Here is a 25,243-nt window from a genome sequence, read left to right as displayed (position 1 = left end):
CCACATTGTAAGAAGTAGTTCAACATTTATTCCATGATCTCTTAGTTGGTGAAAAGAAATATGTCCCAGTTTGGTTCATTATGTTAACTTGTTATGACTTTGTTCACTTTTGGTTTGATTCAAAGCTGCAAGAAAAACAATCTTGAGCAAATTGCAGAGGTTATAGAAAACTTGAAGAACCCAAGGAAGTTTTGGAAGACAATTAAGTCTTTATCTGGGAAGTCAAACGCAGTTGAGTTTCCCTCTTGTATAATGAAGGATCCCAAACTGTTCCTGATAGATCTGTGATGCTTGACTGCTTTAATGAACACTTCATTGCTTCAGCGCCAATTTTCGACTCTTGTGGTCATCCTCAGAAACCTCCTACACTGGTCCCAAACAGCCACAGTCTGTCCTTTACTTTCAAGCCAATTACAGTCTCTCAGGTAAATAAGGCACTGAAACATTTGAATGTAAATAAGAAAGAGGGATTCCGACAATTTGGAGCCACGCTTTTTAAAATTAGCTGCAGATTTTATTGCTCATCCCTTAACTTATCTTTTTAACTCATGTTTAACTTTTAATGAGATCCCACACATGTGGAAGACTGCCTTTGTCCTCCCCCTGCACAAAGGAGGTGACGGGCTATTTTAGACCACTATCGGCCTCCATCTCCAAACTCTCTGCTCTGGGTAAGGTACTTGAATCCCTGGTGAATGAACAACTAAAAGAGTTCTTCTACTCAAATAATATTTGATCAGATTACCAGTCAGGCCTTCGGAAAGGGCACAGTACAGTCACAGCAGCCACTAAGGCTTTGAATGATTTCATTGTGCCATTGGACAAGAAACAAGAGTGTGCAGCACTTTTGATTGACTTTCTAAGGCTTTTGAAACAGTCCACCATGACGTGCTGCTACAGAGACTCCTGGACATTGGTCTAGAGGAACAAACTGTTCACTGGTTCCAAAATGATCTGTCTGGACGAAGTCAGAGCGTGCAGGTTGATGGCAGCACCTCCAAGTTACTTCCAGTGTCCAAAGGTGTTCCACAGGGGTTCGGTCCTTGGGTCATTGTTATTTCCAATTTACATTGATACCCTCAATCAGAATGTTGTGGAGGCCAACTTTCATCTTTATGCTGATGACACAGTCATTTATTGTTCTGCACCGTCTTTAAAAGAGGCCCTCTTTAAGCTGCAGGCAGCTTTTTCTGCTGTTCAGCTCAACCTGAAAGACCTGAGGTTAATGTTAAATGATGAGAAACCAAAAGTCATGCTGTTTTCACATTCCAGGAAGACGGAGACTAATCTGACCCCCGTCACTACCCTAGAAGGTCATGCCTTTGAGGAAGTTATCTCCTATAAATACCTTGGGATCACAATTGATGATTCCCTCTCGTTTAAGCCTCACATTGAGCAGCTGGTGAGAAAGCTTCAATTGAAATTGGGTTTTTATTTCAGAAATCGATCGCGCTTCTCCTTCCAGACTAAAAAGAGCCTTGTTGAGGCGACTTTCCATGTTGGACTATGGGGACATTGTATACATGAATGCCTCTTGTCAGTGTCTTCACTCGCTGGACACAGTTTACCATGGAGCACTGAGGTTTATAACGGGCTGCAGAGCTCTCACTCATCATTGTTCACTTTGGGCAGGCGTTGGATGGCGGCCCTCCCTCTACACAGACACATTCACTGGCTTGGTTTTATCTATAAGGCAATTCTTGGTTTGCTGCCTCTGTACCTATGCAGTTATATGACCCAGAAACCCAGAAATAACTCCAGTCTGCAGTCTCAAGACTTATTTTTACTCACAATTCCAACTGTCCGCATGGAACTGGGTAAAAAAGCCTTCATGTGTTCTGCTCCATACTCAGCCCAACTCTCTACTGCCCCCAACTGGTTCATGAGTGACACAATTGTCCTGAGAAAACATCCAGCAACTTAATACAACTCCATTACTGCTTAACTTACATTTGTACTCATTTACACTGAGGGAAGTTAAGAAAGGTACAGAAAATCCTATTGTTTAACTCAATCCAATACTTTTTCAATGCCTTTGGAAGTTCTCTCTCATCCAGATGTTGTGGAAGGAGGTCTTGGACAAACTGTCATATGTTAAAGGTGAAAAGCGCTCCCTGTGCCTGAAACTGGTTATTCTTGGAGTCTTTCACCCAAACTGTAAACTAAGAAAAAGTGATGAGAGAATGACTGTATATTGTGTGTTGCATTCAAACCTTACCACAGCCAGACCTGGAGGTTTCCTACTAGACCAAGTGGTCAGATGTGGTGGTCTGGATGGTCCAGTGGACAGATGTGGTGGTCTGGTTTGTCCAGTGGACAGATGTGGTGGTCTGGATTGTCCAGTGGACAGATGTGGTGGTGTGGCTGCTTCAGTGGAAAATAGAAATCTTGTCCTTGTCAGAAGTTAAAGACTCCTGGAGGACTCTTGGACCTTAAGTGTGTAGAGATGTGTTTTTTCCTTCATTGTATTTCTGTTTTATTGTGATTTTTCCTGGTCGTTATCTATTGACCATTGCTGCTTTGGTGTCTCTGGTGAAAGACCATCACATGTCTTGTACTTTAAACTACTCAGTCTGAGAGTTTTAACAATGGATACTGTCCATCGCGCTGTTCTTTTCAACCTTTCCTTGTTATTGTTTTTTTTCTTATTGGCAAACTTTAATGTTGTCCTGTGAAAATCCAATAAATATATTTGCTCAAAAATAATCCTTGTTTTTCTTCTTCTTCCACAGTAACGAGCGGTTCTCAGGATTCTCCATCCTTTGGTTGTATATCTCAGAGTGTGTGTGAAGCTGCTCCAGACCTGGGGATGTTTCCACTCCTGCTAAATATTGGAACCTTCACCACTGGACCAACCTGTTGTCAAGGAGATCAGTGTAATGATGGGACGCTAACAACACCTGCTCCACCTACAACAACTACTGCTCCACCTACAACAACTACTGCTCCACCTATAACGACTACTGCTCCACCGACAACAACTACTGCTCCACCTACAACAAGTACTACTCCACCTACAACAACTACAGCTCCACCTACAGCACCTCCTCCTCCACCTCTCCAATGCCTGTCCTGCTCAGACTCCTCCTGTTCATCAACAACCTCAGTGACCTGCTCATCAGAGACCATGTGTATATCAGCAACCATTCTAGGTAGACTTTTCTTCTTCTCTAGAATTCCTCAATAAAATACATGTACTGCAACGTTCTGGCAGCTTTTCACCAACTACTACTAACTCAGTTTTCACTCTGTAGATACCACACTGGCACCATCATCTACAACAGAGACAATCTTCAAAGGCTGTGCAACGTCCTCCGTGTGTCCAACCACAGGAGATCAGACATTTTCACTGGATTCAGGCTCTTCAAGGGTTCTGGCATCTGCCAGATGTTGTGACTCTGATGACTGTAACGGAGAAACTCTTCCTGGTGAGGACTAATCCTCTTTAGTCTGTCTCATGAAGAAGATACACAGAGTCATTTGATATAATAAACTTCATATTGATGGTGTGATACTGAAATGTTCTCTCATCTTCTAATAAAACTCATTGTTCTTTAATGTTTCAGCTCCGACTCCTGAGGATGACAATGGTGGACAGTGTTTCTTCTGTTTGGATGATGATAATTGCAATATTTTAGGACAATGTCAAGGAGATGAGGATCGGTGCTTTGAAGGAACTGGTGAGTCCTCAGGTTATGTCCTTGGACTAATGTCTTTCTGTCTATTTTACCACTTCAGTAAAACATATTTAGTTCTATTTTCAAGAATTTCTAGTTTCATCTCCTCCCAGTTTATCCTGAACAAGGTTTCTCTGCAGTTCCTTACTTTTAATTCCACATTGTAAGAAGTAGTTCAACATTTATTCCATGATCTCTTAGTTGGTGTAAAGGAATATGTCCCAGTTTGGTTCATTATGTTAACTTGTTATGACTTTGTTCACTTTTGGTTTGATTCAAAGCTGCAAGAAAAACAATTCTGAGCAAATTGCAGAGGTTATAGAAAACTTGAAGAACCCAAGGAAGTTTTGGAAGACAATTAAGTCTTTATCTGGGAAGTCAAACGCAGTTGAGTTTCCCTCTTGTATAATGAAGGATCCCAAACTGTTCCTGATAGATCTGTGATGCTTGACTGCTTTAATGAACACTTCATTGCTTCAGCGCCAATTTTCGACTCTTGTGGTCATCCTCAGAAACCTCCTACACTGGTCCCAAACAGCCACAGTCTGTCCTTTACTTTCAAGCCAATTACAGTCTCTCAGGTAAATAAGGCACTGAAACATTTGAATGTAAATAAGTAAGCGGGATTCCGACAATTTGGAGCCACGCTTTTTAAAATTAGCTGCAGATTTTATTGCTCATCCCTTATCTTATCTTTTTAACTCATGTTTAACTTTTAATGAGATCCCACACATGTGGAAGACTGCCTTTGTCCTCCCCCTGCACAAAGGAGGTGACGGGCTATTTTAGACCACTATCGGCCTCCATCTCCAAACTCTCTTCTCTGGGTAAGGTACTTGAATCCCTGGTGAATGAACAACTAAAAGAGTTCTTCTACTCAAATAATATTTGATCAGATTACCAGTCAGGCCTTAGGAAAGGGCCCAGTACAGTCACAGCAGCCACTAAGGCTTTGAATGATTTCATTGTGCCATTGGACAAAAAACAAGAGTGTGCAGCACTTTTGATTGACTTTCTAAGGCTTTTGAAACAGTCCACCATGACGTGCTGCTACAGAGACTCCTGGACATTGGTCTAGAGGAACAAACCGTTCACTGGTTCCAAAATGATCTGTCTGGACGAAGCCAGAGCGTGCAGGTTGATGGCAGCACCTCCAAGTTACTTCCAGTGTCCAAAGGTGTTCCACAGGGGTTCGGTCCTTGGGTCATTGTTATTTCCAATTTACATCGATACCCTCAATCAGAATGTTGTGGAGGCCAACTTTCATCTTTATGCTGATGACACAGTCATTTATTGTTCTGCACCGTCTTTAAAAGAGGCCCTCTTTAAGCTGCAGGCAGCTTTTTCTGCTGTTCAGCTCAACCTGAAAGACCTGAGGTTAATGTTAAATGATGAGAAACCAAAAGTCATGCTGTTTTCACATTCCAGGAAGACGGAGACTAATCTGACCCCCGTCACTACCCTAGAAGGTCATGCCTTTGAGGAAGTTATCTCCTATAAATACCTTGGGATCACAATTGATGATTCCCTCTCGTTTAAGCCTCACATTGAGCAGCTGGTGAGAAAGCTTCAATTGAAATTGGGTTTTTATTTCAGAAATCGATCGCGCTTCTCCTTCCAGACTAAAAAGAGCCTTGTTGAGGCGACTTTCTTGTCCATGTTGGACTATGGGGACATTGTATACATGAATGCCTCTTGTCAGTGTCTTCACTCGCTGGACACAGTTTACCGTGGAGCACTGAGGTTTATAACGGGCTGCAGAGCTCTCACTCATCATTGTTCACTTTAAGCAGGCGTTGGATGGCGGCCCTCCCTCTACACAGACACATTCACTGGCTTGGTTTTATCTATAAGGCAATTCTTGGTTTGCTGCCTCTGTACCTATGCAGTTATATGACCCAGAAACCCAGAAATAACTCCAGTCTGCAGTCTCAAGACTTATTTTTACTCACAATTCCAACTGTCCGCATGGAACTGGGTAAAAAAGCCTTCATGTGTTCTGCTCCATACTCAGCCCAACTCTCTACTGCCCCCAACTGGTTCATTAGTGACACAATTGTCCTGAGAAAACATCCAGCAACTTAATACAACTCCATTACTGCTTAACTTACATTTGTACTCATTTACACTGAGGGAAGTTAAGAAAGGTACAGAAAATCCTATTGTTTAACTCAATCCAATACTTTTTCAATGCCTTTGGAAGTTCTCTCTCATCCAGATGTTGTGGAAGGAGGTCTTGGACAAACTGTCATATGTTAAAGGTGAAAAGCGCTCCCTGTGCCTGAAACTGGTTATTCTTGGAGTCTTTCACCCAAACTGTAAACTAAGAAAAAGTGATGAGAGAATGACTGTATATTGTGTGTTGCATTCAAACCTTACCACAGCCAGACCTGGAGGTTTCCTACTAGACCAAGTGGTCAGATGTGGTGGTCTGGTTGGTCAAGTGGACAGATGTGGTGGTCTGGCTGGTCCAGTTGACAGATGTGGTGGTCTGGTTTGTCCAGTGGACAGATGTGGTGGTCTGGATGGTCCAGTTGACAGATTTGATGGTCTGGTTTGTCCAGTGAACAGATGTGGTGGTCTGGATGGTCCAGTTGACAGATTTGATGGTCTGGTTTGTCCAGTGGACAGATGTGGTGGTCTGGATTGTCCAGTGGACAGATGTGGTGGTGTGGCTGCTTCAGTGGAAAATAGAAATCTTGTCCTTGTCAGAAGTTAAAGACTCCTGGAGGACTCTTGGACCTTAAGTGTGTAGAGATGTGTTTTTTCCTTCATTGTATTTCTGTTTTATTGTGATTTTTCCTGGTCGTTATCTATTGACCATTGCTGCTTTGGTGTCTCTGGTGACAGACCATCACATGTCTTGTACTTTAAACTACTCAGTCTGAGAGTTTTAACCATGGATACTGTCCATCATGCTGTTGTTTTCAACCTTTCCTTGTGATTGTTTTTTTTCTTATTGGCAAACTTTAATGTTGTCCCGTGAAAATCCAATAAATATATTTGGTCAAAAATAATCCTTGTTTTTCTTCCTCTTCCACAGTAACGAGCGGTTCTCAGGATTCTCCATCCTTTGGTTGTATATCTCAGAGTGTGTGTGAAGCTGCTCCAGACCTGGGGATGTTTCCACTCCTGCTAAATATTGGAACCTTCACCACTGGACCAACCTGTTGTCAAGGAGATCGGTGTAATGATGGGACGCTAACAACTACTGCTCCACCTACAACAAGTACTCCTCCACCTCTCCAATGCCTGTCCTGCTCAGACTCCTCCTGTTCATCAACAACCTCAGTGACCTGCTCCTCAGAGACCATGTGTATATCAGCAACCATTCTAGGTAGACTTTTCTTCTTCTCTAGAATTCCTCAATAAAATACATGTACTGCAACGTTCTGGCAGCTTTTCACCAACTACTACTAACTCAGTTTTCACTCTGTAGATACCACACTGGCACCATCATCTACAACAGAGACAATCTTCAAAGGCTGTGCAACGTCCTCTGTGTGTCCAACCACAGGAGATCAGACATTTTCACTGGATTCAGGCTCTTCAAGGGTTCTGGCATCTGCCAGATGTTGTGACTCTGATGACTGTAACGGAGAAACTCTTCCTGGTGAGGACTAATCCTCTTTAGTCTGTCTCATGAAGAAGATACACAGAGTCATTTGATATAATAAACTTCATATTGATGGTGTGATACTGAAATGTTCTCTCATCTTCTAATAAAACTCATTGTTCTTTAATGTTTCAGCTCCGACTCCTGAGGAAGACAATGGTGGACAGTGTTTCTTCTGTTTGGATGATGATAATTGCAATATTTTAGGACAATGTCAAGGAGATGAGGATCGGTGCTTTGAAGGAACTGGTGAGTCCTCAGGTTATGTCCTTGGACTAATGTCTTTCTGTCTATTTTACCACTTCAGTAAAACATATTTAGTTCTATTTTCAAGAATTTCTAGTTTCATCTCCTCCCAGTTTATCCTGAACAAGGTTTCTCTGCAGTTCCTTACTTTTAATTCCACATTGTAAGAAGTAGTTCAACATTTATTCCATGATCTCTTAGTTGGTGTAAAGGAATATGTCCCAGTTTGGTTCATTATGTTAACTTGTTATGACTTTGTTCACTTTTGGTTTGATTCAAAGCTGCAAGAAAAACAATTCTGAGCAAATTGCAGAGGTTATAGAAAACTTGAAGAACCCAAGGAAGTTTTGGAAGACAATTAAGTCTTTATCTGGGAAGTCAAAAGCAGTTGAGTTTCCCTCTTGTATAATGAAGGATCCCAAACTGTTCCTGATAGATCTGTGATGCTTGACTGCTTTAATGAACACTTCATTGCTTCAGCGCCAATTTTCGACTCTTGTGGTCATCGTCAGAAACCTCCTACACTGGTCCCAAACAGCCACAGTCTGTCCTTTACTTTCAAGCCAATTACAGTCTCTCAGGTAAATAAGGCACTGAAACATTTGAATGTAAATAAGTAAGCGGGATTCCGACAATTTGGAGCCACGCTTTTTAAAATTAGCTGCAGATTTTATTGCTCATCCCTTAACTTATCTTTTTAACTCATGTTTAACTTTTAATGAGATCCCACACGTGTGGAAGACTGCCTTTGTCCTCCCCCTGCACAAAGGAGGTGACGGGCTATTTTAGACCACTATCGGCCTCCATCTCCAAACTCTCTGCTCTGGGTAAGGTACTTGAATCCCTGGTGAATGAACAACTAAAAGAGTTCTTCTACTCAAATAATATTTGATCAGATTACCAGTCAGGCCTTAGGAAAGGGCCCAGTACAGTCACAGCAGCCACTAAGGCTTTGAATGATTTCATTGTGCCATTGGACAAAAATCAAGAGTGTGCAGCACTTTTGATTGACTTTCTAAGGCTTTTGAAACAGTCCACCATGACGTGCTGCTACAGAGACTCCTGGACATTGGTCTAGAGGAACAAACCGTTCACTGGTTCCAAAATGATCTGTCTGGACGAAGCCAGAGCGTGCAGGTTGATGGCAGCACCTCCAAGTTACTTCCAGTGTCCAAAGGTGTTCCACAGGGGTTCGGTCCTTGGGTCATTGTTATTTCCAATTTACATCGATACCCTCAATCAGAATGTTGTGGAGGCCAACTTTCATCTTTATGCTGATGACACAGTCATTTATTGTTCTGCACCGTCTTTAAAAGAGGCCCTCTTTAAGCTGCAGGCAGCTTTTTCTGCTGTTCAGCTCAACCTGAAAGACCTGAGGTTAATGTTAAATGATGAGAAACCAAAAGTCATGCTGTTTTCACATTCCAGGAAGACGGAGACTAATCTGACCCCCGTCACTACCCTAGAAGGTCATGCCTTTGAGGAAGTTATCTCCTATAAATACCTTGGGATCACAATTGATGATTCCCTCTCGTTTAAGCCTCACATTGAGCAGCTGGTGAGAAAGCTTCAATTGAAATTGGGTTTTTATTTCAGAAATCGATCGCGCTTCTCCTTCCAGACTAAAAAGAGCCTTGTTGAGGCGACTTTCTTGTCCATGTTGGACTATGGGGACATTGTATACATGAATGCCTCTTGTCAGTGTCTTCACTCGCTGGACACAGTTTACCATGGAGCACTGAGGTTTATAACGGGCTGCAGAGCTCTCACTCATCATTGTTCACTTTGGGCAGGCGTTGGATGGCGGCCCTCCCTCTACACAGACACATTCACTGGCTTGGTTTTATCTATAAGGCAATTCTTGGTTTGCTGCCTCTGTACCTATGCAGTTATATGACCCAGAAACCCAGAAATAACTCCAGTCTGCAGTCTCAAGACTTATTTTTACTCACAATTCCAACTGTCCGCATGGAACTGGGTAAAAAAGCCTTCATGTGTTCTGCTCCATACTCAGCCCAACTCTCTACTGCCCCCAACTGGTTCATTAGTGACACAATTGTCCTGAGAAAACATCCAGCAACTTAATACAACTCCATTACTGCTTAATTTACATTTGTACTCATTTACACTGAGGGAAGTTAAGAAAGGTACAGAAAATCCTATTGTTTAACTCAATCCAATACTTTTTCAATGCCTTTGGAAGTTCTCTCTCATCCAGATGTTGTGGAAGGAGGTCTTGGACAAACTGTCATATGTTAAAGGTGAAAAGCGCTCCCTGTGCCTGAAACTGGTTATTCTTGGAGTCTTTCACCCAAACTGTAAACTAAGAAAAAGTGATGAGAGAATGACTGTATATTGTGTGTTGCATTCAAACCTTACCACAGCCAGACCTGGAGGTTTCCTACTAGACCAAGTGGTCAGATGTGGTGGTCTGGATGGTCCAGTGGACAGATGTGGTGGTCTGGTTTGTCCAGTGGACAGATGTGGTGGTCTGGATTGTCCAGTGGACAGATGTGGTGGTCTGGTTGGTCAAGTGGACAGATGTGGTGGTCTGGCTGGTCCAGTTGACAGATGTGGTGGTCTGGTTTGTCCAGTGGACAGATGTGGTGGTCTGGATGGTCCAGTTGACAGATTTGATGGTCTGGTTTGTCCAGTGAACAGATGTGGTGGTCTGGATGGTCCAGTTGACAGATTTGATGGTCTGGTTTGTCCAGTGGACAGATGTGGTGGTCTGGATTGTCCAGTGGACAGATGTGGTGGTGTGGCTGCTTCAGTGGAAAATAGAAATCTTGTCCTTGTCAGAAGTTAAAGACTCCTGGAGGACTCTTGGACCTTAAGTGTGTAGAGATGTGTTTTTTCCTTCATTGTATTTCTGTTTTATTGTGATTTTTTTCTGGTCGTTATCTATTGACCATTGCTGCTTTGGTGTCTCTGGTGACAGACCATCACATGTCTTGTACTTTAAACTACTCAGTCTGAGAGTTTTAACCATGGATACTGTCCATCATGCTGTTGTTTTCAACCTTTCCTTGTGATTGTTTTTTTTCTTATTGGCAAACTTTAATGTTGTCCCGTGAAAATCCAATAAATATATTTGGTCAAAAATAATCCTTGTTTTTCTTCCTCTTCCACAGTAACGAGCGGTTCTCAGGATTCTCCATCCTTTGGTTGTATATCTCAGAGTGTGTGTGAAGCTGCTCCAGACCTGGGGATGTTTCCACTCCTGCTAAATATTGGAACCTTCACCACTGGACCAACCTGTTGTCAAGGAGATCGGTGTAATGATGGGACGCTAACAACACCTGCTCCACCTACAACTACTGCTCCACCTACAACAACTACTGCTCCACCTACAGCACCTCCACCTCTCCAATGCCTGTCCTGCTCAGACTCCTCCTGTTCATCAACAACCTCAGTGACCTGCTCCTCAGAGACCATGTGTATATCAGCAACCATTCTAGGTAGACTTTTCTTCTTCTCTAGAATTCCTCAATAAAATACATGTACTGCAACGTTCTGGCAGCTTTTCACCAACTACTACTAACTCAGTTTTCACTCTGTAGATACCACACTGGCACCATCATCTACAACAGAGACAATCTTCAAAGGCTGTGCAACGTCCTCTGTGTGTCCAACCACAGGAGATCAGACATTTTCACTGGATTCAGGCTCTTCAAGGGTTCTGGCATCTGCCAGATGTTGTGACTCTGATGACTGTAACGGAGAAACTCTTCCTGGTGAGGACTAATCCTCTTTAGTCTGTCTCATGAAGAAGATACACAGAGTCATTTGATATAATAAACTTCATATTGATGGTGTGATACTGAAATGTTCTCTCATCTTCTAATAAAACTCATTGTTCTTTAATGTTTCAGCTCCGACTCCTGAGGAAGACAATGGTGGACAGTGTTTCTTCTGTTTGGATGATGATAATTGCAATATTTTAGGACAATGTCAAGGAGATGAGGATCGGTGCTTTGAAGGAACTGGTGAGTCCTCAGGTTATGTCCTTGGACTAATGTCTTTCTGTCTATTTTACCACTTCAGTAAAACATATTTAGTTCTATTTTCAAGAATTTCTAGTTTCATCTCCTCCCAGTTTATCCTGAACAAGGTTTCTCTGCAGTTCCTCACTTTTAATTCCACATTGTAAGAAGTAGTTCAACATTTATTCCATGATCTCTTAGTTGGTGTAAAGGAATATGTCCCAGTTTGGTTCATTATGTTAACTTGTTATGACTTTGTTCACTTTTGGTTTGATTCAAAGCTGCAAGAAAAACAATTCTGAGCAAATTGCAGAGGTTATAGAAAACTTGAAGAACCCAAGGAAGTTTTGGAAGACAATTAAGTCTTTATCTGGGAAGTCAAAAGCAGTTGAGTTTCCCTCTTGTATAATGAAGGATCCCAAACTGTTCCTGATAGATCTGTGATGCTTGACTGCTTTAATGAACACTTCATTGCTTCAGCGCCAATTTTCGACTCTTGTGGTCATCGTCAGAAACCTCCTACACTGGTCCCAAACAGCCACAGTCTGTCCTTTACTTTCAAGCCAATTACAGTCTCTCAGGTAAATAAGGCACTGAAACATTTGAATGTAAATAAGTAAGCGGGATTCCGACAATTTGGAGCCACGCTTTTTAAAATTAGCTGCAGATTTTATTGCTCATCCCTTAACTTATCTTTTTACTCATGTTTAACTTTTAATGAGATCCCACACGTGTGGAAGACTGCCTTTGTCCTCCCCCTGCACAAAGGAGGTGACGGGCTATTTTAGACCACTATCGGCCTCCATCTCCAAACTCTCTGCTCTGGGTAAGGTACTTGAATCCCTGGTGAATGAACAACTAAAAGAGTTCTTCTACTCAAATAATATTTGATCAGATTACCAGTCAGGCCTTAGGAAAGGGCCCAGTACAGTCACAGCAGCCACTAAGGCTTTGAATGATTTCATTGTGCCATTGGACAAAAAACAAGAGTGTGCAGCACTTTTGATTGACTTTCTAAGGCTTTTGAAACAGTCCACCATGACGTGCTGCTACAGAGACTCCTGGACATTGGTCTAGAGGAACAAACCGTTCACTGGTTCCAAAATGATCTGTCTGGACGAAGCCAGAGCGTGCAGGTTGATGGCAGCACCTCCAAGTTACTTCCAGTGTCCAAAGGTGTTCCACAGGGGTTCGGTCCTTGGGTCATTGTTATTTCCAATTTACATCGATACCCTCAATCAGAATGTTGTGGAGGCCAACTTTCATCTTTATGCTGATGACACAGTCATTTATTGTTCTGCACCGTCTTTAAAAGAGGCCCTCTTTAAGCTGCAGGCAGCTTTTTCTGCTGTTCAGCTCAACCTGAAAGACCTGAGGTTAATGTTAAATGATGAGAAACCAAAAGTCATGCTGTTTTCACATTCCAGGAAGACGGAGACTAATCTGACCCCCGTCACTACCCTAGAAGGTCATGCCTTTGAGGAAGTTATCTCCTATAAATACCTTGGGATCACAATTGATGATTCCCTCTCGTTTAAGCCTCACATTGAGCAGCTGGTGAGAAAGCTTCAATTGAAATTGGGTTTTTATTTCAGAAATCGATCGCGCTTCTCCTTCCAGACTAAAAAGAGCCTTGTTGAGGCGACTTTCTTGTCCATGTTGGACTATGGGGACATTGTATACATGAATGCCTCTTGTCAGTGTCTTCACTCGCTGGACACAGTTTACCGTGGAGCACTGAGGTTTATAACGGGCTGCAGAGCTCTCACTCATCATTGTTCACTTTAAGCAGGCGTTGGATGGCGGCCCTCCCTCTACACAGACAAATTCACTGGCTTGGTTTTATCTATAAGGCAATTCTTGGTTTGCTGCCTCTGTACCTATGCAGTTATATGACCCAGAAACCCAGAAATAACTCCAGTCTGCAGTCTCAAGACTTATTTTTACTCACAATTCCAACTGTCCGCATGGAACTGGGTAAAAAAGCCTTCATGTGTTCTGCTCCATACTCAGCCCAACTCTCTACTGCCCCCAACTGGTTCATTAGTGACACAATTGTCCTGAGAAAACATCCAGCAACTTAATACAACTCCATTACTGCTTAATTTACATTTGTACTCATTTACACTGAGGGAAGTTAAGAAACGTACAGAAAATCCTATTGTTTAACTCAATCCAATACTTTTTCAATGCCTTTGGAAGTTCTCTCTCATCCAGATGTTGTGGAAGGAGGTCTTGGACAAACTGTCATATGTTAAAGGTGAAAAGCGCTCCCTGTGCCTGAAACTGGTTATTCTTGGAGTCTTTCACCCAAACTGTAAACTAAGAAAAAGTGATGAGAGAATGACTGTATATTGTGTGTTGCATTCAAACCTTACCACAGCCAGACCTGGAGGTTTCCTACTAGACCAAGTGGTCAGATGTGGTGGTCTGGTTGGTCAAGTGGACAGATGTGGTGGTCTGGCTGGTCCAGTTGACAGATGTGGTGGTCTGGTTTGTCCAGTGGACAGATGTGGTGGTCTGGATGGTCCAGTTGACAGATTTGATGGTCTGGTTTGTCCAGTGAACAGATGTGGTGGTCTGGATGGTCCAGTTGACAGATTTGATGGTCTGGTTTGTCCAGTGGACAGATGTGGTGGTCTGGATTGTCCAGTGGACAGATGTGGTGGTGTGGCTGCTTCAGTGGAAAATAGAAATCTTGTCCTTGTCAGAAGTTAAAGACTCCTGGAGGACTCTTGGACCTTAAGTGTGTAGAGATGTGTTTTTTCCTTCATTGTATTTCTGTTTTATTGTTATTTTTCCTGGTCGTTATCTATTAACCATTGCTGCTTTGGTGTCTCTGGTGACAGACCATCACATGTCTTGTACTTTAAACTACTCAGTCTGAGAGTTTTAACCATGAATACTGTCCATCATGCTGTTGTTTTCAACCTTTCCTTGTGATTGTTTTTTTTCTTATTGGCAAACTTTAATGTTGTCCCGTGAAAATCCAATAAATATATTTGGTCAAAAATAATCCTTGTTTTTCTTCCTCTTCCACAGTAACGAGCGGTTCTCAGGATTCTCCATCCTTTGGTTGTATATCTCAGAGTGTGTGTGAAGCTGCTCCAGACCTGGGGATGTTTCCACTCCTGCTAAATATTGGAACCTTCACCACTGGACCAACCTGTTGTCAAGGAGATCAGTGTAATGATGGGACGCTAACAACACCTGCTCCACCTACAGCACCTCCACCTCTCCAATGCCTGTCCTGCTCAGACTCCTCCTGTTCATCAACAACCTCAGTGACCTGCTCCTCAGAGACCATGTGTATATCAGCAACCATTCTAGGTAGACTTTTCTTCTTCTCTAGAATTCCTCAATAAAATACATGTACTGCAACGTTCTGGCAGCTTTTCACCAACTACTACTAACTCAGTTTTCACTCTGTAGATACCACACTGGCACCATCATCTACAACAGAGACAATCTTCAAAGGCTGTGCAACGTCCTCCGTGTGTCCAACCACAGGAGATCAGACATTTTCACTGGATTCAGGCTCTTCAAGGGTTCTGGCATCTGCCAGATGTTGTGACTCTGATGACTGTAACGGAGAATCTCTTCCTGGTGAGGACTAATCCTCTTTAGTCTGTCTCATGAAGAAGATACACAGAGTCATTTGATATAATAAACTTCATATTGATGGTGTGATACTGAAATGTTCTCTCATCTTCTAATAAAACTCATTGTTCTTTAATGTTTCAGCTCCGACTCCTGAGGAAGACAATGGTGGACAGTGTTTCTTCTGTTTGGATGATGATAATTGCAATATTTTAGGACAATGTCAAGGAGATGAGGATCGGTGCTTTGAAGGAACTGGTGAGTCCTCAGGTTATGTCCTTGGACTAATGTCTTTCTGTCTATTTTACCACTTCAGTAAAACATATTTAGTTCTATTTTCAAGAGTTTCTACAGTTTCATCTCCTCCCAGTTTATCCTGAACAAGGTTTCTCTGCAGTTCCTTACTTTTAATTCCACATTGTAAGAAGTAGTTCAACATTTATTCCATGATCTCTTAGTTGGTGTAAAGGAATATGTCCCAGTTTGGTTCATTATGTTAACTTGTTGTGACTTTGTTCACTTTTGGTTTGATTCAAAGCTGCAAGAAAAACAATCTTGAGCAAATTGCAGAGGTTATAGAAAACTTGAAGAACCCAAGGAAGTTTTGGAAGACAATTAAGTCTTTATCTGGGAAGTCAAACGCAGTTGAGTTTCCCTCTTGTATAATGAAGGATCCCAAACTGTTTCTGATAGATCTGTGATGCTTGACTGCTTTAATGAACACTTCATTGCTTCAGCGCCAATTTTCGACTCTTGTGGTCATCCTCAGAAACCTCCTACACTGGTCCCAAACAGCCACAGTCTGTCCTTTACTTTCAAGCCAATTACAGTCTCTCAGGTAAATAAGGCACTGAAACATTTGCATGTAAATAAGAAAGAGGGATTCCGACAATTTGGAGCCACGCTTTTTAAAATTAGCTGCAGATTTTATTGCTCATCCCTTAACTTATCTTTTTAACTCATGTTTAACTTTTAATGAGATCCCACACATGTGGAAGACTGCCTTTGTCCTCCCCCTGCACAAAGGAGGTGACGGGCTATTTTAGACCACTATCGGCCTCCATCTCCAAACTCTCTGCTCTGGGTAAGGTACTTGAATCCCTGGTGAATGAACAACTAAAAGAGTTCTTCTACTCAAATAATATTTGATCAGATTACCAGTCAGGCCTTAGGAAAGGGCACAGTACAGTCACAGCAGCCACTAAGGCTTTGAATGATTTTATTGTGCCATTGGACAAAAAACAACAGTGTGCAGCACTTTTGATTGACTTTCTAAGGCTTTTGAAACAGTCCACCATGACGTGCTGCTACAGAGACTCCTGGACATTGGTCTAGAGGAACAAACTGTTCACTGGTTCCAAAATGATCTGTCTGGACGAAGTCAGAGCGTGCAGGTTGATGGCAGCACCTCCAAGTTACTTCCAGTGTCCAAAGGTGTTCCACAGGGGTCGGTCCTTGGGCCATTGTTATTTCCAATTTACATTGATACCCTCAATCAGAATGTTGTGGAGGCCAACTTTCATCTTTATGCTGATGACACAGTCATTTATTGTTCTGCACCGTCTTTAAAAGAGGCCCTCTTTAAGCTGCAGGCAGCTTTTTCTGCTGTTCAGCTCAACCTGAAAGACCTGAGGTTAATGTTAAATGATGAGAAACCAAAAGTCATGCTGTTTTCACATTCCAGGAAGACGGAGACTAATCTGACCCCCGTCACTACCCTAGAAGGTCATGCCTTTGAGGAAGTTATCTCCTATAAATACCTTGGGATCACAATTGATGATTCCCTCTCGTTTAAGCCTCACATTGAGCAGCTGGTGAGAAAGCTTCCATTGAAATTGGGTTTTTATTTCAGAAATCGATCGCGCTTCTCCTTCCAGACTAAAAAGAGCCTTGTTGAGGCGACTTTCTTGTCCATGTTGGACTATGGGGACATTGTATACATGAATGCCTCTTGTCAGTGTCTTCACTCGCTGGACACAGTTTACCATGGAGCACTGAGGTTTATAACGGGCTGCAGAGCTCTCACTCATCATTGTTCACTTTGGGCAGGCGTTGGATGGCGGCCCTCCCTCTACACAGACACATTCACTGGCTTGGTTTTATCTATAAGGCAATTCTTGGTTTGCTGCCTCTGTACCTATGCAGTTATATGACCCAGAAACCCAGAAATAACTCCAGTCTGCAGTCTCAAGACTTATTTTTACTCACAATTCCAACTGTCCGCATGGAACTGGGTAAAAAAGCCTTCATGTGTTCTGCTCCATACTCAGCCCAACTCTCTACTGCCCCCAACTGGTTCATTAGTGACACAATTGTCCTGAGAAAACATCCAGCAACTTAATACAACTCCATTACTGCTTAATTTACATTTGTACTCATTTACACTGAGGGAAGTTAAGAAAGGTACAGAAAATCCTATTGTTTAACTCAATCCAATACTTTTTCAATGCCTTTGGAAGTTCTCTCTCATCCAGATGTTGTGGAAGGAGGTCTTGGACAAACTGTCATATGTTAAAGGTGAAAAGCGCTCCCTGTGCCTGAAACTGGTTATTCTTGGAGTCTTTCACCCAAACTGTAAACTAAGAAAAAGTGATGAGAGAATGACTGTATATTGTGTGTTGCATTCAAACCTTACCACAGCCAGACCTGAAGGTTTCCTACTAGACCAAGTGGTCAGATGTGGTGGTCTGGATGGTCCAGTGGACAGATGTGGTGGTATGGATGGTCCAGTGGACAGATGTGGTGGTCTGGATTGTCAAGTGGACAGATGTGGTGGTCTGGCTGGTCCAGTGGACAGATGTGGTGGTCTGGTTGGTCCAGTGGACAGATGTGGTAGTCTCGCTTTTCAGTGGACAGATGTTGGAGTTTGGTTTTCTACAGTGGACAGATGTGGTGGTCTGGCTGGTACAGTGGACAGATGTGGTGGTCTGGTTGGTCAAGTGGACAGATGTGGTGGTCTGCTTGGTCCAGTGGACAGATGTGGTGGTGTGGACTGTCCAGTGGACAGATGTGGTCGTGTGGATGGTCCAGTGGACAGATGTGGTGGTGTGGACTGTCCAGTGGACAGATGTGGTGGTGTGGATGGTCCAGTGGACAGATGTGGTGGTGTGGCTGCTTCAGTGGAAAATAGAATTCTTGTCCTTGTCAGAAGTTAAAGACTCCTGGAGGACTCTTGGACCTTAAGTGTGTAGAGATGTGTTTTTTCCTTCTTTGTATTTCTGTTTTATTGTGATTTTTCCTGGTCGTTATCTATTGACCATTGCTGCTTTGGTGTCTCTGGTGACAGACCATCACATGTCTTGTACTTTAAACTACTCAGTCTGAGAGTTTTAACCATGGATACTGTCCATCGCTCTGTTGTTTTCAACCTTTCCTTGTTATTGTTTTTGTTCTTATTGGCAAACTTTAATGTTGTCCTGTGAAAATCCAATAAATATATTTGGTCAAAAATAATCCTTGTTTTTCTTCCTCTTCCACAGTAACGAGCGGTTCTCAGGATTCTCCATCCTTTGGTTGTATATCTCAGAGTGTGTGTGAAGCTGCTCCAGACCTGGGGATGTTTCCACTCCTGCTAAATATTGGAACCTTCACCACTGGACCAACCTGTTGTCAAGGAGATGAGTGTAATGATGGGACGCTAACAACACCTGCTCCACCTACAACTACTGCTCCACCTAGAACGACTACTGTTCCACCGACAACAAGTACTGCTCCACCGACAACGACTACTGCTCCACCGACAACGACTACTGCTCCACCTACAAGTACTGCTCCACCGACAACGACTACTGCTCCACCGACGACTACTGCCCCACCAACTACAACTACTGCTCCATCTACAACAAGTACTGCTCCACCTACAACGACTACTGCTCCACCGACAACGACTACTGCTCCACCGACAACGACTACTGCTCCACCTACAACAAGTACTGCTCCACCTACAACGACTACTGCTCCATCTACAACAACGACTGCTCCACCTACAACAACTACTGCTCCAGCGACAATGACGACTGCTCCACTGACAACGACTACTGCTCCACCAACTACAACTACTGCTCAACCTACAACAACTACTGCTCCACCTACAGCACCTCCTCCTCCACCTCTCCAGTGCCTGTCCTGCTCAGACTCCTCCTGTTCATCAACAACCTCAGTGACCTGCTCCTCAGAGACCATGTGTATATCAGCAACCATTCTAGGTAGACTTTTCGTCTTCTCTAGAATTCCTCAATAAAATACATGTACTGCAACGTTCTGGCAGCTTTTCACCAACTACTACTAACTCAGTTTTCACTCTGTAGATACCACACTGGCACCATCATCTACAACAGAGACAATCTTCAAAGGCTGTGCAACGTCCTCCGTGTGTCCAACCACAGGAGATCAGACATTTTCACTGGATTCAGGCTCTTCAAGGGTTCTGGCATCTGCCAGATGTTGTGACTCTGATGACTGTAACGGAGAAACTCTTCCTGGTGAGGACTAATCCTCTTTAGTCTGTCTCATGAAGAAGATACACAGAGTCATTTGATATAATAAACTTCATATTGATGGTGTGATACTGAAATGTTCTCTCATCTTCTAATAAAACTCATTGTTCTTTAATGTTTCAGCTCCGACTCCTGAGGAAGACAATGGTGGACAGTGTTTCTTCTGTTTGGATGATGATAATTGCAATATTTTAGGACAATGTCAAGGAGATGAGGATCGGTGCTTTGAAGGAACTGGTGAGTCCTCAGGTTATGTCCTTGGACTAATGTCTTTCTGTCTATTTTACCACTTCAGTAAAACATATTTAGTTCTATTTTCAAGAATTTCTAGTTTCATCTCCTCCCAGTTTATCCTGAACAAGGTTTCTCTGCAGTTCCTTACTTTTAATTCCACATTGTAAGAAGTAGTTCAACATTTATTCCATGATCTCTTAGTTGGTGTAAAGGAATATGTCCCAGTTTGGTTCATTATGTTAACTTGTTATGACTTTGTTCACTTTTGGTTTGATTCAAAGCTGCAAGAAAAACAATCTTGAGCAAATTGCAGAGGTTATAGAAAACTTGAAGAACCCAAGGAAGTTTTGGAAGACAATTAAGTCTTTATCTGGGAAGTCAAACGCAGTTGAGTTTCCCTCTTGTATAATGAAGGATCCCAAACTGTTCCTGATAGATCTGTGATGCTTGACTGCTTTAATGAACACTTCATTGCTTCAGCGCCAATTTTCGACTCTTGTGGTCATCCTCAGAAACCTCCTACACTGGTCCCAAACAGCCACAGTCTGTCCTTTACTTTCAAGCCAATTACAGTCTCTCAGGTAAATAAGGCACTGAAACATTTGAATGTAAATAAGAAAGAGGGATTCCGACAATTTGGAGCCACGCTTTTTAAAATTAGCTGCAGATTTTATTGCTCATCCCTTATCTTATCTTTTTAACTCATGTTTAACTTTTAATGAGATCCCACACATGTGGAAGACTGCCTTTGTCCTCCCCCTGCACAAAGGAGGTGACGGGCTATTTTAGACCACTATCGGCCTCCATCTCCAAACTCTCTGCTCTGGGTAAGGTACTTGAATCCCTGGTGAATGAACAACTAAAAGAGTTCTTCTACTCAAATAATATTTGATCAGATTACCAGTCAGGCCTTAGGAAAGGGCACAGTACAGTCACAGCAGCCACTAAGGCTTTGAATGATTTCATTGTGCCATTGGACAAAAATCAACAGTGTGCAGCACTTTTGATTGACTTTCTAAGGCTTTTGAAACAGTCCACCATGACGTGCTGCTACAGAGACTCCTGGACATTGGTCTAGAGGAACAAACTGTTCACTGGTTCCAAAATGATCTGTCTGGACGAAGTCAGAGCGTGCAGGTTGATGGCAGCACCTCCAAGTTACTTCCAGTGTCCAAAGGTGTTCCACAGGGGTCGGTCCTTGGGCCATTGTTATTTCCAATTTACATTGATACCCTCAATCAGAATGTTGTGGAGGCCAACTTTCATCTTTATGCTGATGACACAGTCATTTATTGTTCTGCACCGTCTTTAAAAGAGGCCCTCTTTAAGCTGCAGGCAGCTTTTTCTGCTGTTCAGCTCAACCTGAAAGACCTGAGGTTAATGTTAAATGATGAGAAACCAAAAGTCATGCTGTTTTCACATTCCAGGAAGACGGAGACTAATCTGACCCCAGTCACTACCCTAGAAGGTCATGCCTTTGAGGAAGTTATCTCCTATAAATACCTTGGGATCCCAATTGATGATTCCCTCTCGTTTAAGCCTCACATTGAGCAGCTGGTGAGAAAGCTTCAATTGAAATTGGGTTTTTATTTCAGAAATCGATCGCGCTTCTCCTTCCAGACTAAAAAGAGCCTTGTTGAGGCGACTTTCTTGTCCATGTTGGACTATGGGGACATTGTATACATGAATGCCTCTTGTCAGTGTCTTCACTCGCTGGACACAGTTTACCATGGAGCACTGAGGTTTATAACGGGCTGCAGAGCTCTCACTCATCATTGTTCACTTTGGGCAGGCGTTGGATGGCGGCCCTCCCTCTACACAGACACATTCACTGGCTTGGTTTTATCTATAAGGCAATTCTTGGTTTGCTGCCTCTGTACCTATGCAGTTATATGACCCAGAAACCCAGAAATAACTCCAGTCTGCAGTCTCAAGACTTATTTTTACTCACAATTCCAACTGTCCGCATGGAACTGGGTAAAAAAGCCTTCATGTGTTCTGCTCCATACTCAGCCCAACTCTCTACTGCCCCCAACTGGTTCATGAGTGACACAATTGTCCTGAGAAAACATCCAGCAACTTAATACAACTCCATTACTGCTTAACTTACATTTGTACTCATTTACACTGAGGGAAGTTAAGAAAGGTACAGAAAATCCTATTGTTTAACTCAATCCAATACTTTTTCAATGCCTTTGGAAGTTCTCTCTCATCCAGATGTTGTGGAAGGAGGTCTTGGAGAAACTGTCATATGTTAAAGGTGAAAAGCGCTCCCTGTGCCTGAAACTGGTTATTCTTGGAGTCTTTTACCCAAACTGTAAACTAAGAAAAAGTGATGAGAGAATGACTGTATATTGTGTGTTGCATTCAAACCTTACCACAGCCAGACCTGGAGGTTTCCTACTAGACCAAGTGGACAGATGTGGTGGTCTGCTTGGTCAAGTGGACAGATGTGGTGGTCTGGTTGGTCAAGTGGACAGATGTGGTGGTCTGCTTGGTCCAGTGGACAGATGTGGTGGTGTGGACTGTCCAGTGGACAGATGTGGTCGTGTGGATGGTCCAGTGGACAGATGTGGTGGTGTGGACTGTCCAGTGGACAGATGTGGTGGTGTGGATGGTCCAGTGGACAGATGTGGTGGTGTGGCTGCTTCAGTGGAAAATAGAATTCTTGTCCTTGTCAGAAGTTAAAGACTCCTGGAGGACTCTTGGACCTTAAGTGTGTAGAGATGTGTTTTTTCCTTCTTTGTATTTCTGTTTTATTGTGATTTTTCCTGGTCGTTATCTATTGACCATTGCTGCTTTGGTGTCTCTGGTGACAGACCATCACATGTCTTGTACTTTAAACTACTCAGTCTGAGAGTTTTAACCATGGATACTGTCCATCGCTCTGTTGTTTTCAACCTTTCCTTGTTATTGTTTTTGTTCTTATTGGCAAACTTTAATGTTGTCCTGTGAAAATCCAATAAATATATTTGGTCAAAAATAATCCTTGTTTTTCTTCCTCTTCCACAGTAACGAGCGGTTCTCAGGATTCTCCATCCTTTGGTTGTATATCTCAGAGTGTGTGTGAAGCTGCTCCAGACCTGGGGATGTTTCCACTCCTGCTAAATATTGGAACCTTCACCACTGGACCAACCTGTTGTCAAGGAGATGAGTGTAATGATGGGACGCTAACAACACCTGCTCCACCTACAACTACTGCTCCACCTATAACGACTACTGCTCCACCTACAACAACTGCTGCTCCACCTATAACGACTACTGCTCCACCTACAACAAGTACTGCTCCATCTACAACGACTACTGCTCCACCAACAACGACTACTGCTCCAGCGACAACGACGACTGCTCCACCAACTACAACTACTGCTCCACCTACAACAAGTACTGCTCCACCTACAACGACTACTGCTCCACCGACAACGACTACTGCTCCACCTACAACAACTACTGCCCCACCAACTACAACTACTGCTCCACCTACAACAAGTACTGCTCCACCGACAACGACTACTGCTCCACCTACAACAACTACTGCCCCACCAACTACAACTACTGCTCCACTGACAACGACTACTGCTCCAGCGACAACGACGACTGCTCCACCTACAACAACTACAGCTCCACCTACAGCACCTCCTCCTCCACCTCTCCAATGCCTGTCCTGCTCAGACTCCTCCTGTTCATCAACAACCTCAGTGACCTGCTCCTCAGAGACCATGTGTATATCAGCAACCATTCTAGGTAGACTTTTCTTCTTCTCTAGAATTCCTCAATAAAATACATGTACTGCAACGTTCTGGCAGCTTTTCACCAACTACTACTAACTCAGTTTTCACTCTGTAGATACCACACTGGCACCATCATCTACAACAGAGACAATCTTCAAAGGCTGTGCAACGTCCTCTGTGTGTCCAACCACAGGAGATCAGACATTTTCACTGGATTCAGGCTCTTCAAGGGTTCTGGCATCTGCCAGATGTTGTGACTCTGATGACTGTAACGGAGAAACTCTTCCTGGTGAGGACTAATCCTCTTTAGTCTGTCTCATGAAGAAGATACACAGAGTCATTTGATATAATAAACTTCATATTGATGGTGTGATACTGAAATGTTCTCTCATCTTCTAATAAAACTCATTGTTCTTTAATGTTTCAGCTCCGACTCCTGAGGATGACAATGGTGGACAGTGTTTCTTCTGTTTGGATGATGATAATTGCAATATTTTAGGACAATGTCAAGGAGATGAGGATCGGTGCTTTGAAGGAACTGGTGAGTCCTCAGGTTATGTCCTTGGACTAATGTCTTTCTGTCTATTTTACCACTTCAGTAAAACATATTTAGTTCTATTTTCAAGAATTTCTAGTTTCATCTCCTCCCAGTTTATCCTGAACAAGGTTTCTCTGCAGTTCCTTACTTTTAATTCCACATTGTAAGAAGTAGTTCAACATTTATTCCATGATCTCTTAGTTGGTGTAAAGGAATATGTCCCAGTTTGGTTCATTATGTTAACTTGTTGTGACTTTGTTCACTTTTGGTTTGATTCAAAGCTGCAAGAAAAACAATCTTGAGCAAATTGCAGAGGTTATAGAAAACTTGAAGAACCCAAGGAAGTTTTGGAAGACAATTAAGTCTTTATCTGGGAAGTCAAACGCAGTTGAGTTTCCCTCTTGTATAATGAAGGATCCCAAACTGTTTCTGATAGATCTGTGATGCTTGACTGCTTTAATGAACACTTCATTGCTTCAGCGCCAATTTTCGACTCTTGTGGTCATCCTCAGAAACCTCCTACACTGGTCCCAAACAGCCACAGTCTGTCCTTTACTTTCAAGCCAATTACAGTCTCTCAGGTAAATAAGGCACTGAAACATTTGCATGTAAATAAGAAAGAGGGATTCCGACAATTTGGAGCCACGCTTTTTAAAATTAGCTGCAGATTTTATTGCTCATCCCTTAACTTATCTTTTTAACTCATGTTTAACTTTTAATGAGATCCCACACATGTGGAAGACTGCCTTTGTCCTCCCCCTGCACAAAGGAGGTGACGGGCTATTTTAGACCACTATCGGCCTCCATCTCCAAACTCTCTGCTCTGGGTAAGGTACTTGAATCCCTGATGAATGAACAACTAAAAGAGTTCTTCTACTCAAATAATATTTGATCAGATTACCAGTCAGGCCTTAGGAAAGGGCACAGTACAGTCACAGCAGCCACTAAGTCTTTGAATGATTTTATTGTGCCATTGGACAAAAAACAAGAGTGTGCAGCACTTTTGATTGACTTTCTAAGGCTTTTGAAACAGTCCACCATGACGTGCTGCTACAGAGACTCCTGGACATTGGTCTAGAGGAACAAACTGTTCACTGGTTCCAAAATGATCTGTCTGGA

At 42.7% G+C, this 25,243-nt stretch overlaps 1 long non-coding RNA gene across 1 annotated transcript in view; it reads left to right on the top strand.

Moving 5' to 3' along the window:
- Positions 1–23,396, top strand: part of LOC308115244 — a 27,612-nt gene extending 4,216 nt beyond the window's left edge. Inside the window, exons 5-20 of the long non-coding RNA XR_013935672.1 lie at positions 2,733–3,152; positions 3,255–3,428; positions 3,567–3,680; positions 6,721–7,014; positions 7,117–7,290; positions 7,429–7,542; positions 10,674–11,000; positions 11,103–11,276; positions 11,415–11,528; positions 14,568–14,855; positions 14,958–15,131; positions 15,270–15,383; positions 18,605–19,330; positions 19,433–19,606; positions 19,745–19,858; positions 22,868–23,396. This is a non-coding gene — a long non-coding RNA (uncharacterized lncRNA). The remainder of the gene's footprint in view (positions 1–2,732; positions 3,153–3,254; positions 3,429–3,566; positions 3,681–6,720; positions 7,015–7,116; positions 7,291–7,428; positions 7,543–10,673; positions 11,001–11,102; positions 11,277–11,414; positions 11,529–14,567; positions 14,856–14,957; positions 15,132–15,269; positions 15,384–18,604; positions 19,331–19,432; positions 19,607–19,744; positions 19,859–22,867) is intronic.
- Positions 23,397–25,243: the final 1,847 nt, after the last annotated feature.

This window comes from Lipophrys pholis (assembly GCF_963383615.2).
Source record: "Lipophrys pholis genome assembly, chromosome: 10".
Taxonomy (NCBI): domain Eukaryota; kingdom Metazoa; phylum Chordata; class Actinopteri; order Blenniiformes; family Blenniidae; genus Lipophrys; species Lipophrys pholis.
The sequence above is the reverse complement of the archived record's forward strand: the minus strand, read 5'-3'. Positions and strand labels throughout refer to the sequence as shown.